Source organism: Equus caballus, chromosome 31 (assembly GCF_041296265.1).
Source record: "Equus caballus isolate H_3958 breed thoroughbred chromosome 31, TB-T2T, whole genome shotgun sequence".
NCBI classification, from domain to species: Eukaryota; Metazoa; Chordata; class Mammalia; order Perissodactyla; family Equidae; genus Equus; species Equus caballus.
This window is the reverse complement of record NC_091714.1, coordinates 22,941,718-22,958,329: the sequence shown is the minus strand read 5'-3', so window position 1 is coordinate 22,958,329 and position 16,612 is coordinate 22,941,718. Positions and strand designations below refer to the sequence as shown.

General features: G+C 41.3%; 1 protein-coding gene across 31 annotated transcripts in view; it reads right to left on the bottom strand.

Moving 5' to 3' along the window:
• HIVEP2 (HIVEP zinc finger 2) overlaps nucleotides 1-16,612 on the bottom strand; it is a 183,887-nt gene that overhangs the window by 121,982 nt on the left and 45,293 nt on the right. For 2 of the 31 annotated variants that reach the window (XM_070256279.1, XM_070256264.1), the window contains exon 1: nucleotides 2,921-3,111. The exons of the other annotated variants lie outside the window; for them this stretch is intronic. The gene's annotated coding sequence lies outside the window, so the exon portion shown is untranslated. Of the gene's footprint in view, nucleotides 1-2,920; nucleotides 3,112-16,612 lie in introns of those variants that run through there. 31 annotated transcript variants of the gene reach the window in all.

Here is a 16,612-nt window from a genome sequence, read left to right as displayed (position 1 = left end):
ACATGTAACTCTGAGTGTAAAGCCCGTCAGTCTGTGTGGCCTCCTGTTCCTCATCTGCAAATGATGACAGGAAAATACAAGGCTTCTTAAACCTTGAATAACCACTAAGAAGAATTCATAAAACCAAGGAATCCTTCAATGCCATTAACGTACTTATAACATAGAAGAAGGAGAAGAATGATTTACCAAATGAAATATTTTTACACACTCCCAGAATGAGCTTTGTAAGTGGGTCATTCAATCGTTCTGACACTGTCATTTAGGTATTATTCTAATTGAAGGTAATTCTGATGGTTTCTGTTTTTCCTTATGTAATATTGGAGTAAAGGATCTACATAAGGTAAAATTTAGCATCATATCACCTCAATGTTTTAGGTAGGTTTTTGGGGTTCATGTCACGCTCCTAAGCCCAGCAAAGTAACAGGAACCTTAGTGAAAGACCCAAGTAACCAGGAAACCCCATCAGCAGCACTGACCAGAGCCGATGCATCAATCACTCATTCATCCTCCACCTGAAAAGTCTGATCACCCATAAGCAATAAAAATGTCTCCATAGAAACCAAGTATACAGTGGAATACACTCACAGTGAAGGATCTGCTTCAACAAAAGACTTCAAGTCAAGGTTTTGCTCTAACTTAGATTACACGTCATCACACACTGATATCATTAGATATCACACCTTTGGAATTTCACAGTCTTGAAGCTTACAAAAAGCTCTGCACATGGAGAGAGAAAGGAAAATTGAAAAAGATAGATTTGGAAGAAAAGATTTGCATATGTAGTTATAAAAATACCAAAGCAGATTCCATGCTAATCCCAGCCAAAAAGAGAATAATTACTGTGGCCCATCAGCATGCAGTCTTAAAATTACATTCTCTTCTCCAAGCAGAAGCAGTCGTCAGATTACCAAAATGAGATTATCCTGCCTAAACTCAAATAGTTCTTATATGGAATAAGCACAATGCAATCAACAGACAAGCAGCTATTTCCCTCCCACACAAACTACAATCTTTTGTGAAATATATTTTTAATGAAGAATACATAACCCTCCTACATGTTTGATTCTGCCCTCACACCCCTCCACACAAAAACATACATCTTAAAGAAAGGGAGAAGAATTTTGTTGCTTCTAATAACATTCCCTACAGTGTAAGGCAAAGAAGAATGTAACATCTGAACTAACCCCCAAATTTATCTTTTTCACATAACGTTACTCTTACGAGAGTAAAGTTAGTTACCAATGGCTCCTGGGAGACAGTACAATGACATAAACATCAACAATGGATCTCACCAAGATTTTAATGATGTCTTTCTAATTAGATGCTTTATGAAGGCTTAATTCATTCAACTACTAACAATTCAAAATTCATGGAGCTCTGAATTTTAATCTTTCACGAATTTCAAATTATAAATTGCTTGTCATGAGTCATACCACTTATTCAAGAAGAAATTTTTTGAAAGAAAAGTTTTCTTGCAGGTGAGGTTTACAGCGGCACTCATTTTTCTTTCTCCTTCAATCATTTGGATTTTAAATGTCTAATATTGAAACAACATGACTTGACAGTGGGACAGATTTTCACCACTAGGACAGCTAATTGGAAAGCTAATAGGACAGCTAATATGAAATAATTGTGAATGTCCACGCCCACTCAGTGGGAGTATATGAGGCGAAAAGACAGGGACAAGAAATCTCTTTTTACACTAGGGCTTTTCTACCCTGCCCAGCACCTGTTTGAGGGTACGAGGCTCTGGATACATCTCAGAATTTGGTTCCTAGGAGGCAAGCCATTAAAAAATTAGTTACAGTGCCTCACAATAACCTTGGCAATCTGTTACATCAAGGGGATATGACTTCGTTCTGAATAAATAGATAAAACTCGATAAGCTAAACCAATAAATGTTATATTTCCATAATGAAAATAGTCTTAAAAGGTCAGAAAACCAATTTTGTCTAAATGCTTAAATAATGTAATTGCATTACACTAAAAGGAGTGTTTTAATTTTGTCTTCTTGTCATTTAACAAACAAAATAACTGCTGAAAAGATAGCCTGCAAACGGGCAGAGCAGCCTCGGTTGGCTGGATTCGTATGTGTACCTCCCCCCATCCTATGAAACCCGGTCTTCTCTCACTCAGCAAGAGGTCAAGAGATACTTTTGCAAAGAAAGTAACATCAAGGAAAGATAGCAAGAAGAGGAGAAAAAAGAGGAAGAGGAAGAAAAGGAAGAGATGGGAAGACAGAGACTAGGAAAAAAGTCTGGAGATGGACCTGCTTACCCAAAAGATAATGTCGCTGCGAGAATGCTGGTGACTGAATTTCATTATACAGTTCAGAAACCTTATTCACACAGGTGTGACAAAGAGGTGGGGAAAAGGAAAAAGAGAGAAAACACTACTGTGAATTCAGATACAATTCATTTCCACACACAGACACCAATGCATAGCTCCACTCCCCAAAACATGTCCCAGTGGGGTGCAGGCTAACTTTCAGGATCACCTGCAACATCTAGAAGACAGACAGACTAGAATCTTAGGTATCACCGTGAATGCTGGCACACCTTTCAATTAAAGCCCCTATGTCGACACAGGTTCATAATACTGCAGTCACTCAGGGATAAACCTGACTAACTGATTTGAAAAGCGCAACCTTAACTGATTAAAGAGAAGCCAATGCCTTTCCCGGCCAACCCCACAGAGTCGCTCGGTGCCTCCATCACAGGGTTCTGACTGTCCGCTTTCTCAGGTTCAGGAAATGCACCTTCCCCACACACAGCCTCCCAGGGCAAAGGAACCAGCTGAGCCAGAATTGCCGCTGTTCACAAAAGGAATTCCCCCTCCCTTCCCCTCTTTCTCCCTCCCCTTTCGTCTCTTGTCCCTCCTCCCATCATCCGCTGGTGAATAATATCACTCTGCTACCTGCCTCGATCAACACCGTGAGCCCCTGTCTTCAGGCATTCAGAGAATTTAACAGCCTGGAAATTCCTGTTGTCCGTTCGCTGAGGTCACAGATACAGCTAAACACCAGCCGTGGTTCCCATCAATCATAAGTCACTCCCTGATAGAATGTATGGTAGGAGACCTGATGTAAGCAAGTCACCAGAGAAAATACCCACTGATGACGCATATCCAGGCATAAAAATAGTTACAGGGCCCTCAAAGGGATTATTCAACAGCCTACATTTAGACTTTCTTACTAGAGACCTGAAGTCAACGAGCTGCAGTTAAATGGCTGGAGAGCATTGAAGTTTAAGCTTCCTCAACAGACACGACCACAAATAGCTGGTTTACATAAGCTCCTGCAAGGACAAGCTCTGGAGTAAATTTTAACACGGATTTATAAGCATTAAACAGCACCAGCTATCGCATAAAAGGCCACAGAATCTTTTCTTTTATTCATCTTCTCCTTCATATAACAATTGCTCTTTTTGAAAGCATGGTCCACAAACACTAATACTTAATCAGTACAAAGAAAAAGAACACTAGCTGCTTTCCAAATATATGTTAGGAAAACAACACAAATTGCAATTCTGCATCTATATCCTTTTAAAACATGGTTTGAAGTAGAATTAAGCTGAATTATAAGCTTCACCAACGAAATCGACATTTTGCACACTGTATTTCCAATTATATTTTTCCTGAATTGTTTTGGTCATTTATAGAAATAATTATCACATGTATTAGATACACCTACTATGGTATGTGATACACAGTAGGCACTATAATTGTTTGCCAAAAAAGTGAATAAATGAATCAATCAATGAAATGCCATGCGCAAATATGTTAATTGACACGCAAAATGTTAACTTAGACTGAAATCTTGGTTTTTTATTTTATGAGGAGGAAAATAACTTTTTACATGTGTAACAATTTTAATAGTTTTCAAGTCATCTGTTCTCTTTTTCCTCCCACTCAGACATATGCACAGCCACCCTGCAAAGGAAGGTCTTTCACATAGCTCTCATATTAGAAAATACTGGATTTTCACACATTTTAATATTTGAATATCTAAAAATGTTAACTTTCCAGTCTCCTTTAAGCAAATGTGCCGACACAATGATCAACAGAGGCAACCGGCTATAACAGAACCCAAAATCCTGCCTCAGAACTTAAACATTTCCTACTTGCATGCCCTATTTGTTAGTCTTAATTACCAATCTTTTCATAATAGTGGACAGATTTTCATTGTTACCCAGTTAATTATTAGCCACAGAACATTTCTCTGTGATAGAATTTATCTCAGGGCTTCATATTAACTATCCTGCCTACACAACTGGCAAACACCTGTTAGCAACATTGCTATAATTTGGACAAACTTAACGGCTTTATTTCTAAAGGGTAGCTCTCCAGCCACAGAAACAAAATGACATTTTTCTCCCAATACTAGTAGGTTCTACATCACTTTCCTCAAGTATGATAACACTGCTATAAATACAGGTGAAAATTATTTTTAGTACTAAGATCTCGCAGAGCATTCACGTTGCTCTCCCATGTATGTGTGTCAACAGTATGTGGCCTAGTTTGAAGAATCTAAACGGAAATGTTCGCTGGTGCCCTCTAGTCGATCACTGCTAAGTAACTTTGAAGAAACATACGACTACCAGCATCACTCACTCATTAATATTGCCAAGTTCCTAATCGTCAACAGTTCAGCATTAATTCCTGACACAAAATGGGAGATAATAAAACAAATTAAATCCAGAGCCTATTTTATTTCATAAGAAATAATTTCATTATTCATTTTTGAAAATGAATAAAGGAACAAATTTAAGAAATAGGAAAAAAATCCAAAAGACAAGATAATGAGACATATTTGCCAAAGAAGAGAGAACGTACTTAAAGTTAACTGACTCAGAAACCAAAAATGGTGCACCACTTTTATAGAAGCTCATGTTTTTAAAAAGCTCAAAACTAGACAAGGCACCCAGAAATAATCCATCAGGTTTCACTGTGCATATAACGCTTGACAGCCTTCTGTCGTGGTGGTCTATGCTGGTCAAGCCTGAATCGAGAATCCTCAGATAATTTTAAACCAATGCCAATCTTCAAAGTAGGCACTGTTTCAAATAGCACAGACATAACTATCAATCCAGAGATCACAGATCGAGTCCATAAGAAATGATTTCTACCAGCACTCCTGGTTTTAGTAATTCCACGCCTATTGAATTTACTATCAGCAGAACAACAGATTTTTTTTAAAAGAAAATGGAATTCCCTTGCCCTCGAGTAGAACCTATGCTATCATTATTTAAATCTGTGACATCATTTTCTGCTGCCACAAAGAAGTTAAACAAACCACTGCTTAAAATTAAGAAATGCCAAAAAAACATGCTACAGAGCACTCGCTAATAACTTTGATCTTTTTAAAATATCAAACGACAGTCACCTGGTCACTAAATTAAAACCAGATTATTTAATTATCTGGATAGAACTGTGGGGGGAGGGGCACAGACTGAAGACAACGTAGCAACATACCTGCTTTTTCAACATTAGGCTCTCCAGAAGCCACGCTTAGATCCACCCTCTATGTCACTAACAGAAGATCATGGTAATTTTTTTTTTTTTTATGTGACTCTATAAAAAAAAATGGGACAAGATGTCCCTAGTTCAGTAGGCTGTGTCCAGCCTGGGGCAGGTCCATCACATTTAAACTATAAGGTGAGCTCTCCCTTTTAGTCTCCGTATTATGGCAGGATCCTGTTTTATTTTTTTAAATTACATCCCAAAAATGTTTCCTTGTTCAATAGCAGCCTTTTCCACTTGGCAAAGATGATTGCTTTCTGGACATTTTATGGGCTCATGGCCAACGAAGTCACTATCTTCAGCCTTTCCGACTCTGCAATGCACCTGCGTGACAGCGCGCAGACACACACACACACACACACACACACACACAACCTTTTCCTCATACCTGATCTCCTTTAATGAGGCTGAGCATTCACTGGCACCCGAGGTAAATACACTGAGTCATCTCTAAGTGCTTCTTACCCTCAGCTCTAATCACAAAAGCCTGACACTCTTACCAAGTTACTTCTCTTTCTTGTCTATCTTCTAACTCCACCACCACGACCTCAGTTTCAGCCTTCAACCTTCCTTTGCTAAGGTAAACACCATAACTATCCTAGGTTCTCTCTTTCCTCCCAAACAATGCTCTACATGACCCGAAGTGAGCTTTATAAAACATAAACCTGACTATGGCACTCATTGGATTAAACCCTTCAATGGCTCCTGGTTGCATCATACAAAGTCTTGGGTCAGAGATCATCCTACACTATCATAATTATTCACTACATGTCTGAACTCTCCATTTGATTGGGAGCTCTTTGAGGTCAGAGAGTGTGCTGTGCTGACAGCTGCGTCTCCAGCTCCCAGCAGAGTAAGTGTCTGGCACGTCTGTTGAACTGAAGTGCACTGAATGCTAGGACAATGCATTGACAATTTTAACTCCTGATGTAGTCCAACCAGACTAGACAGAAAGATAGCGCGGTACAGCGAAAGAGCTTTCTCTTTGAAGTGGGTTCAATCCAAAGCCCTATCATAGCTAGGCAACAACATAACCTCTCTGAACCTTAGGTTCTCAATCTGCAAAATGCTATTAGGATAAAATGGAATAACATATGTCATAAGTGCCTACTATAATAGCCGGCACTTATTGAGAAGGTGCTCAACAAATGGTAGCTTTTATTATGTCTTAGATGGAAACGTATAACAGAATAATTTCAGTTCCTATGTGCAATTACATACACATATAGAAGACAGCAAAATTACCTATTTCAGGACTGTTGACGAGACACCTATCTATAAACCTGTGCTGTCCATTATAGTAGCCACCAGCCATATGTGGCTATTGACACTTGAGATGTGGCTACAATGACTGAGGAACTGAGTTTAAATTTTAACTAATTTCAATGTAAAGAGCCCCCTAAGACTGGAGTGCTACCTTACTGGACGTTGAAGATTTATTTCAACTGTTACATCAGTGGGTCCCCCTTTAAGTAGCTGTCTCCTCCCCTTTCCCCCAAATCGGTCTTTTTGCAAGGTTCAAGTGTCAGTGTCAATATTTCTACTTCTGCTAAAGAAATCAGACATAAAACCACCCATCTCATCCAAAGAGATTTAGTCCTGGAAGTATGAGGAGACCATATGACAGAATTCCACATAAAGTTTTCATGTTGAATGAATGACTGTATTGACGAAAGAAACAAATGAAGAGTACAGTCCACAGAATGGAACCCCCAACACAACACAGAGGGACAGAGGACAGCAGCAAGTGCACAGCCTTTCAGACCAGAAGACCTTGCTTCAAATCCCAGCTCTGCCATTCACATTCCATGAGGTCTTGGAAAACCTTTTGACCTCCCATCTGTCAAATAATGATATTAATTACTACTCACAAATATTCTGGAACAATCAAATGAGATAAATTGGACATACAAATATTAGTGTAAATGGTATAACTGAGAAACTTGTAAAAAATAACATTTAAATCTCTACCTTCTATATTATTACAGTAAATAATATAACAAATAAGAGGTATGCTATGAGCATGTCTTGATAATTTGGGTAAACGTCTATAGGGAAACATTAACAAATTCAAAGATGATTACACTTCCATTTGTAAACCATAACAAAAGGTTTACATTACTCATTCATTCATTGCAATCATTATCTGTAGTATACACCCTTTATCTGGCACCAAGGTCAGATAATGTTGAAACCTGCTTTTGAATGTAAGACCTGTCTCCTTAATTACACCCTATGTGATGTACGGACAGAGTCCTTGGCCGTCAGCAATATTTGGTAATAATACCTCACTTCCATTCTGTGCTTTACAGTGAAAAACTACTTTCACATATTTTCTTAAACAAGACAACTCAAGATAGGCTGAGGATTTTATTATTCCCATTTTTCAGAAAGTTAAACTAATAACAGAATTAGTAGGTAAACCCATCAGGTTAATAAACCTAAGTCTAGAATTCTTACCATTATACTCCCAGGAATTTCAGGGTGTTTCAAATTCCCAAAAGAGAACCCCGACTTTTGTTAAAGTGCTCCCACAAGAAGAATTTCAACAGAATATTTGATATCACATGGTACATACATCTCATCATACACATATGTGTGTGTATATAATTTAATATTAATATGTAATTTAATAGTTTTTTAGTGTTTTCACCCACACTCACTTAGCAGATCCTTATAACATCTTACAATGAAAGCATGCCAGGCACTACAATCCCCATTTATAGATTTAAAAAATAGGGGCTTGGAGAGACCCTGACTCTTGATCATGTCTTTGCAGCATAATGGAGAGCAATGATGTGTGTACTGGGGCTGTGGGTCCAGATCTACTACCAACCAGCTGAGTAACTTCCAGTAAGTCACCCAACCTCTCTGGGCCTCATTTTCCTTCTAGGGAAAATGAGAGAATGTGAGTCACTCACCGCCACCACCTAGCTGTTAAAATTCTATTATTCTGCAACTCGGCTGATTCAGTAACATTGCGGAGACAATCCCCAGATGGTCTAAGTCCTTGCTGGCTCTTTGTCCCATCTCATACTGCACTGCCTCTTAAGATATCTTACTGGTTTTTCACAATTGAACAAAATGGACCTAATTAAAGAGTTCATTCTATTTGTTTGTTTATCTTTATAGACCATTAAGCCCTGTTTTTTCTTTGTTCCCTTGGCTTATGTACAGCCAGTAAAAACACTCCTTTACAAGCAAGGCTAACAAGACAGACATGTGAGGCACGAGGGGTCCGGGAGACGGGGGGTGTCCTCCCATGACCCTCCCCTACCTGCTGCCACACTTTCGATTCTGGGATGGGAGGTGCGTGTTTGTTTTGATGGCTTTTGACATCTTTTTCATTTTTATTTTTCAAACAAACAGTACAAAATCCAAGGTTGACAGGCAAGGTAGGCTCCAGCATCCAGGCCCAGGAACAGGGTCACAATTATGGTAAAGCAATTTAAGTGACCCAACCAACAACCTCTCCACCATGAAGAAGAGGAAAGTCCAGAAGAAGACACATCTGAGGGCTCCTGGCTAAAGCTGGGACTCCAGTGCACAAACGGACACTGCACTCCTCTGCTGGCATAGAGAAAGCTCTTCCTACATCTCTGCTGAGGTAGGTGCCAGAGGAATAAGCAACCTGACCTCCTGGAGTCTGGAGCCGGGCAGTAACCTGAGCTGCTCTAGGTTATTTTTGCTGAGGGCTAGTGGTTCTTAAAGGGACTGTGTTTGAAGTGCACATATCCAGGCACAGAAGGCAAATCAATGAGAGGACCGAGGTGATGGACCTTTCCTCATAAAACGGTGTATCGAAAGTATATCATCGATCAATGAGAAGATATGGGAGCAAATATTTTAAGGAAATCAATCGTAATAGCCTATGATACATCATTGGTTTGAAAAATGAGAAGCTGAATAACACAGAACCTCATTGGTTCCAAACTCAAAAGAGAGCTGGCATTGCCCACGCCCTGTCCTCAGTGCTAGACTGCTACTTAAGAAGGGAGTGGAGTGGAGATTCGAGGCAGAGAAGGCTGCCGGGACTGTGCTCTATGGTTTCTGCCCATTGAAAGGCTCGCTACAACTCCTACAAGCGTAACAGACGTGCAGGAAAGGGAAGCAGAGCTCGGCAAGGCTTCCCTACACTCTCAGAACTTAGAGGGTGGGGGACCGCAGGCCCCCCCAACAGTTTACCCAAATGGTGAAGATCCGAAAGCAAATAGTCACCCCATTCAAAGAACAATTCTTGTGAAACAACTGGTCCTTTCATTCCCTGTCCCACATCCCTCAACTGGCTGGGAAGGAAAAGGAATAGTCCAGCAACTGGGAAAGTGGGATCTGGAGTCACAGGGGCCCAGGATTGTAAACCTGCTCCACATAAACCTGCCGGGTGTCCTTGGGCAAGTGAGTTACCCTCCCGGAGCCCCAGTGGCAGTAACAGTAACACCTACGTCCTCAGGCTGTTCTGGAGATTCAATAAGATAATCATACGTGTAATGTGTTTGGAATGGAGCCTGGCACACGGAACCTTTCAGTTCAACAGCTGCTGGTATCGGCTGTATTAGTATTCCTGTTCAGCAAGCGTGTAATTCAAGTTGCCTTGAAATTTGACAATGTGTAATCATCAGAAAAGTACTGTATCAGCGAGTTCTTGGGCAGGTACTTTACAGACAGGACCTCCAGTGCACACACGTTGGCCAGGCAAGCGACTCTACGCCCCTTTGCAGATGGGGAAATGAGACTCAAAGAGGTTGGTAACTTGCCCGAGTTACAACTAGTCAGTGACAGAGCAGGGGTTTTAACTCAGGTCTGACTTCAAAGCCTGTGCTCTTTCCACTCGACTGAGAAACAGTCAGCTAACTGTGTGCACCGCGGAGGGAAGACCCTCACCTCCACTTCCTACTCCACACTTGCCACTCTTCCCTTAGCTCAGTCTTGTAACTTCGCTGCCCTGTTTCACCTTCCACCTGTGACTCTTTTTTTTTTTTCAGTCTGATCCCTGCAGCAAATTACCCATCCATTATTGGTCTACAGGGAATTCGACATAGAATAATAAAGTTCTCTGTATTTTGTGTGCGTGTGTGTGTGAAGAAGATTGGCCTTGAGCTAACATCTATTGCCAATCTTCTCTTTTTGCTTAAGGAAGACTGTCCCTGAGCTGACGTCTGTGCCAGTCTTCCTCTATTTTATGTGGGATGCTGCCCGAGCATGGCTTGATGAGCAGTGCATAGGTCTGCGCCTGGATCCAAACCTGCAAACCTGGGGCTGCCAAAGCAGAGCACGTGAACTTAACCACTACACCACCAGCCCAGCCCCTAAGACTATTATTTAAAGTGTTGGTTTCTGAGCCATAGTTGTTCAGAAATCCACAAGCCCTATATAATATAAATCATCAGAAACCATACAAATGCTTAACATCTTATAGTTCATAAAGCACCTTCACAAACATTAGCTCCTTTAATCAACCTACTCAGCAAGGTGGCTTTGTGCCTGTTTCTTAGGTGAAGGAACTGAGACACAGGATAAGTAATTGCCTACAGTCGCATAATCAGGAAACAGCAGAGCTAAAACTTGAATATCCAAGTTTTCTGATATCCTAGCAATGTTCCATCCATTTTACTGGATCCAGCTCTGGAAAGATATCAACATCTTTTCTTGTGTGATCTGCCATGCTTAGAAATATGTTAAGGTGTAATCTATTATTGGCATCCCCTTCTGCCCTTCATGAACTGTCTTTTGCTTGTGCTAAAAAATATTTTTTCAATTAACTTCTATGCCGTTTCTCAACACAGCATAATATCTATCCACGAAAACCAAATTCAACAGGATAACTTGTCAAAGCTTGAGTGTCTAGGGGACAGGACCATGTCTTACTCACCATCACAGAGCCTGGAGCATCTTATCGCACTTGGTAGTAGGTGTCCAATGATTTAATTGAGTCAGGCTCAAGAGAACTATAACTTTATAAAATCAGATGTATGTAATCTATTTTAAATAGTCATTGTTTTTTAATTTAGGCACTTCTATTAAAAGAACTTGACAATAGAAGTTATGTTCCAGGACAGCATACCTTGAATATCTACAGTGTGAGTTGTGCTGTTCCAAGTGCTTTATATTTACTCATTTACTTATTCCTGGCAACAATTCTAGGGGTAGACACTATCATTATTCCTATTTTCCAGATGAGGAAACTGAGTCACATTGACTTGCCCAAGGGTGCAGAGCTGGCTGGTGGCTGAGCAGCCCTTTGGACCCAGGGGCTCTGGCACCCAGAGCTCAGACCTCATTCAATCTTGACAACCACCCTCAGCAGTGTAGGAAACCATCTTGGAGACTGAAAGTTGCCTTGATCTGATATTCAGGAGAAAAATCGAATAATCCAGTTTGATTATTTATAGGAACAGTTCTGTTCCATGACCAAAACTTATCACATCACATTACAATGGGAAAGGTTGTTGGAAAAATGAAACTTAGAGCTATATTCTAATTTGAATACTTGGAGTTTGAATTTATAGCCAGTTTGGCTCCTCACGGGCCTCTTCATGGTCTTTTGATATTTTCCCCATGCAATCCTGCACACTTCACATGGTTTTCCATTTGCAACCTTAAAACTGTCATGATTCTCTCTAGCATCCTCCGAAAGTTGCTTTTAAAACATAGAAATTTGTAGAGAGATTTCTTCAGGACTCACATTCTTGTCTCTCCTCGCATTCGCCAATCTTATCTCCTCCTTATCTCTTTCTTTTCTATTTTCCCTTTCTGGTTGTTTTTTGTTTCTTTGCCACAATGACTTAGGGTAGTGCCCGATCCTTGCAGCAATCTTCCAAAACTAGAAGCTCTGCTGCAGGTTTCTCAACGTGAGTCCAAAGATGGCCCACATTATCACCTCCAGGGATGGGCCCCCAAATCGACACTTTCAGCAAACTGCCCGGGAATTCTATACATACAGGGTAAATCATAGGATTTTCAATCAGCCGATTCCTATAAATCGCTCTTCTGTTGAAGCCTTTTTCATTCAGCAGTGTGTATATGGTAGTTTCATGAAAACCTAAACTTTGCTCTCTTGACTTCAGCAGAAAGTGTCACACAATATGCATCTTATGTTCTAAATCTCAACCAGAGATTTTAGCATGCTCTATTATTCACTTCAATGCGTAGCAATGAGGAAACACACGAAGCAAATACGGTGTAGATCCAATGAGGACTCCAAGTGTAATTGCTTAAAGGGACGTGCCCAACCTGTTTCAGCTGCAGCTGCTGCTAACGCAACAGATTTTCATTTTCAGCATTTTATTTGAGCATAAAACCAGACCATTTGGGTCTCTATATTTACCCTCATTATCTAAAACCAGCTTTATTGAACCAGCTAAGAACCTATGGTTAATGTTAGAGAAAATTCCTCCAATGGAATTTCTTTAGAAGTCTTCATTTAATGAAAAATATCTTATTGACTAAGAATGCAGGAGATAATAAGCTAAAACTTAAAATGTGACCTACTTTGAGAGGCTCTTTGCTTAAGTGTTTGGTAATTTCCCACAAAACCTCACAGGGAGATCAGACCTACAGGGCCAACAGGACAGGCTGCTCTGGTCCATCCTGTCACAGCACTACCTGTCACAGTCACACTCTGTTGTTTTCCAGCCTCACGGAGACATGGTTCTTCAACTTCTCCCTTCCAACAGGACATCTCTTCCTCCCCTCCCATCTTTCTTCCTCCAGCATCTTCCTCTCTTCCAGGGTTCTTTCAGGATCCTGTCTAGATCCCACTGTGAACTACTTCTCTTTCCCTTGCCAGCACCCCAACTCAACTTTGCCAGCTATCCTTCAGTGCCCTTATCCTAAAAACTACCTAATTTAGGGGCTGGCCCAGTGGTGTAACGGTTAAGTTGGCACACTCTGCTTCTGCAGCCTGGGGTTTGTGGGTTCGGATCCCAGGTGCAGACCTACACACTGCTTATCAAGCCACACTGTGGTGGCATCCCATATACAAAATACAGGAAGATAGGCACAGACGTTACCTCAGGGTCAATCTTCCTCACCAAAAAAAAAAGAGAAAAGAAAACCCCCCCTACTTTCAATCACTGCCCCTGCCTGTTCCAATATCACCTACTCAGAGTGGCTGAGGAAAATGAACTACAGAGACAAGAGCTACGTCTGTGGGTCCCCCTGAAGGTTAGCGTTATCATCTCATAATGCTCTGGTCAGTTCACTCTTCTTCCAGAGGCAACTCCAAAGGTTCCCTACGTTCTTCAATATTACCAAATTTTTCCAGACAAATGACTTTGCCTTCTCCTTCACAAAAAAATAAGTAAAATAAAATAAGTTTTTCAGGGAAAAACTTCCTTCGTGTCTAGTTTCTACCCATAAACCTGGTCACACGCCTCCTTCTCCTCCCCTCCTTCTGCCCAGTCAGTCCTTTCCAGAGCTCAGAGCACTGGCCACTCTTGGATTCTGCTCCGTCAAGGATCACCCTTCCTTCTATCGTCTCCCTTTCCCTGTCCAGTGGCTCTGCTGTTAGCACACACACTTAGGTTCACGTCTACATAAAAGTGCTCTCTGGGCCCCACGTCTTCCTCTGTCTATCATCTCAGTCCTCCTCTGCACAGCCAAGCTTTTGGAAAGAGTGGTCAAGGCCACAAACTACACGAGGACGAAAAGTAGGACTATATCGTTCTTTTCTCTGATTCCAGTGCTAGAGTGGTTCTTGGTGGGCCCTCAATAATTCATTTTCACTGTTTAATATTGATGCTGCAAAAGGGCAGAAAGCCCAGTCTAAAAGTGGACATAACACTTCAACAGGCACTTTATAAAAGAGTATCCAACAGTCAAAAACAAAAGGGGCTCAACTTCATTAATCATCAGGGAAATGAAAATTAAAACTACGAGGTTACACCACTAAATAATCAACAGAATGGCCAAAACGAGAAAGATGAAAATGCCAGAGCAGAGAGGGCCAGTTAGGACCTTCACGCATTGTTGGAGGAAGTATGAATATACACCAGCCTCTGATCCAGTAACTCCACCCCACAGGCGTGTCCTGTCACACCCAGAGAGGCATTATTGGTAACAGCCAAAAACAAAACCCAAGTCAATCAGTGGAAGAATGAATAAACCGTAGTATATTCATACAATGGAATTCTACCCAACGAGAATGAACAGTTGTCACAGGCAGAAATGTGAATGATGCTCACTAACATATTGGTACGTTATGAGAAATCCAGGGAGATGAGCGGGCCTTTGAGAAAAGCAATGACTTAGATTTTAGATTTTTGGTATCTGTGGTCATGTGTAGTCTGTGGAAAGAGCACTGCTTTTGGGATAACAAAGATCCGAGTCAGAACAAACAACCAGACACAACAAAGAGAACATAGCATACGATTCCACACATATAAAGTACAATAATACGTATAACCTACATGGTGTGAAAAGTTAGATTACAGCTACCCTTGGGCTCTGTTGTGACTGGAAAAGGGCAGGAGACGTGCTCTTCAAATGCTGATAAGGTTCTGTTTTTTGATCTGCTCTTTGGTTGGTGGAAATGCATCAAATTGTATATGTCCTTTCTAAATATATGCTATATTATACAATTTTTAAAATCTGGATATCTTAATTTGCCCCAATCCTCTTCTTATTCAAAACACTCTTGATTTCCCTCTTTGTGTCACCCTTATTGACTCTAAGATCCCTGAGGCCAGAAACAAAATCTTTTTCATCTTGCCTTCCCTAGTTTTTGCACAGAACTGGGCACATGCCGACTCTCAAGCAATGATTCTGGACAAACAAATGAGCAGACACCTCAGCCCCTCTGATAAATTTTGTTCTCTTATTTTCACGTGACTCCAAAGTCGGCATTTTCAGCCTCTCTGTGGGGCTCCAGACCTCAAGCTCCGCCTGCAGAACACGGCGGGGATAATAACCCGCCCTGACTTGAGAACTGGCTTCGAGTCAGGAGCTTTACACAGATTCTCTCTTCAGCCCTCACCAATGGCCTGCAGGCTAGTAACTGCCAGCCCCACTTCACAGACCAGGAAAGTCCCAGAGGTCCAGTAACTTACCTAAAAATACACAGGTGATGAAGTGGAGAAGCAAAATTGAAACTCAGGTCTTTCTTATCGCAATATCACAGCTTTCCATAAACCACACATGACCGTAGATACAAAAAATCTAAAATCTAAGTCATTGTTTAAGGCCTGCTCATCTTCCTGTATTTCTCATCCTGGGCAACGTCATCACTATTCACCTTGTCATCCAGCTGGAGTCCCGAGAACTGCCTTCTCTTCCCTCAGCCTTTACACCGACTCAGTCACTAGTACTGTTTCCCCAGCATGACAGTCCATCCTGTGCTCGCCATTCTGAATATCACAGCATCAGTTCAGGCCTCTGTTTTTTTCTTCTGAAGATGATTGTAACTATCTGCAAACCATGCCTCCCTTCCAGGCCCGGGTCCCTCTGATTCACTCTCATGACGCTGCCTGAGATTCTGTGTAAAGCACAGATTTGAACATGTCTCTCCTCACTGCCTACAGGATAAAGTTCCAACATACCAGCCTGGCATACCCTCCCAGACCCGGGCCCTGCCAACCATTCCAGATCCTTCCTTTGTGATCCCCGCTCCTCCTCTCCCTATACCCTGCCATCCGGCCATGTGAAGATTTATTGCTCACAGACACACCTTACTGCTTTCATGTCCTTGGGCTTTTGCATGTCCGGGCTCTGTCTCCCTAATGCTTTTGCTTGTACTGTCCACCAGGCAAACTCCTACTCGTCTTGCAAGACGCAGCTCAAGATTTAGGCCTGTGTCAAGCCCCTCAAGCAGAGGTGACTGCACCCCTGTCAGGTCACATCTAGGCTTTGTGCATCCTTCTCTTACAGCCATTTCACAATGTATTGCAACGTTTTACAGTCTGCTCCTAACTTGGAGCGCAGCAGCTCTTCAGAGGCAGACACACGCACATTTTTTGCATGCTCGGGCCAGCACACCACAGTAAGTCAAAAATCCTTGAACAAGTTAATCAACAGATGAAAGCAATGGCAGGTGCGTATATATAATCTTAGTCATAGATCATTTATTTATAAGAGTAAATCCAAAGAAATTGTTCCA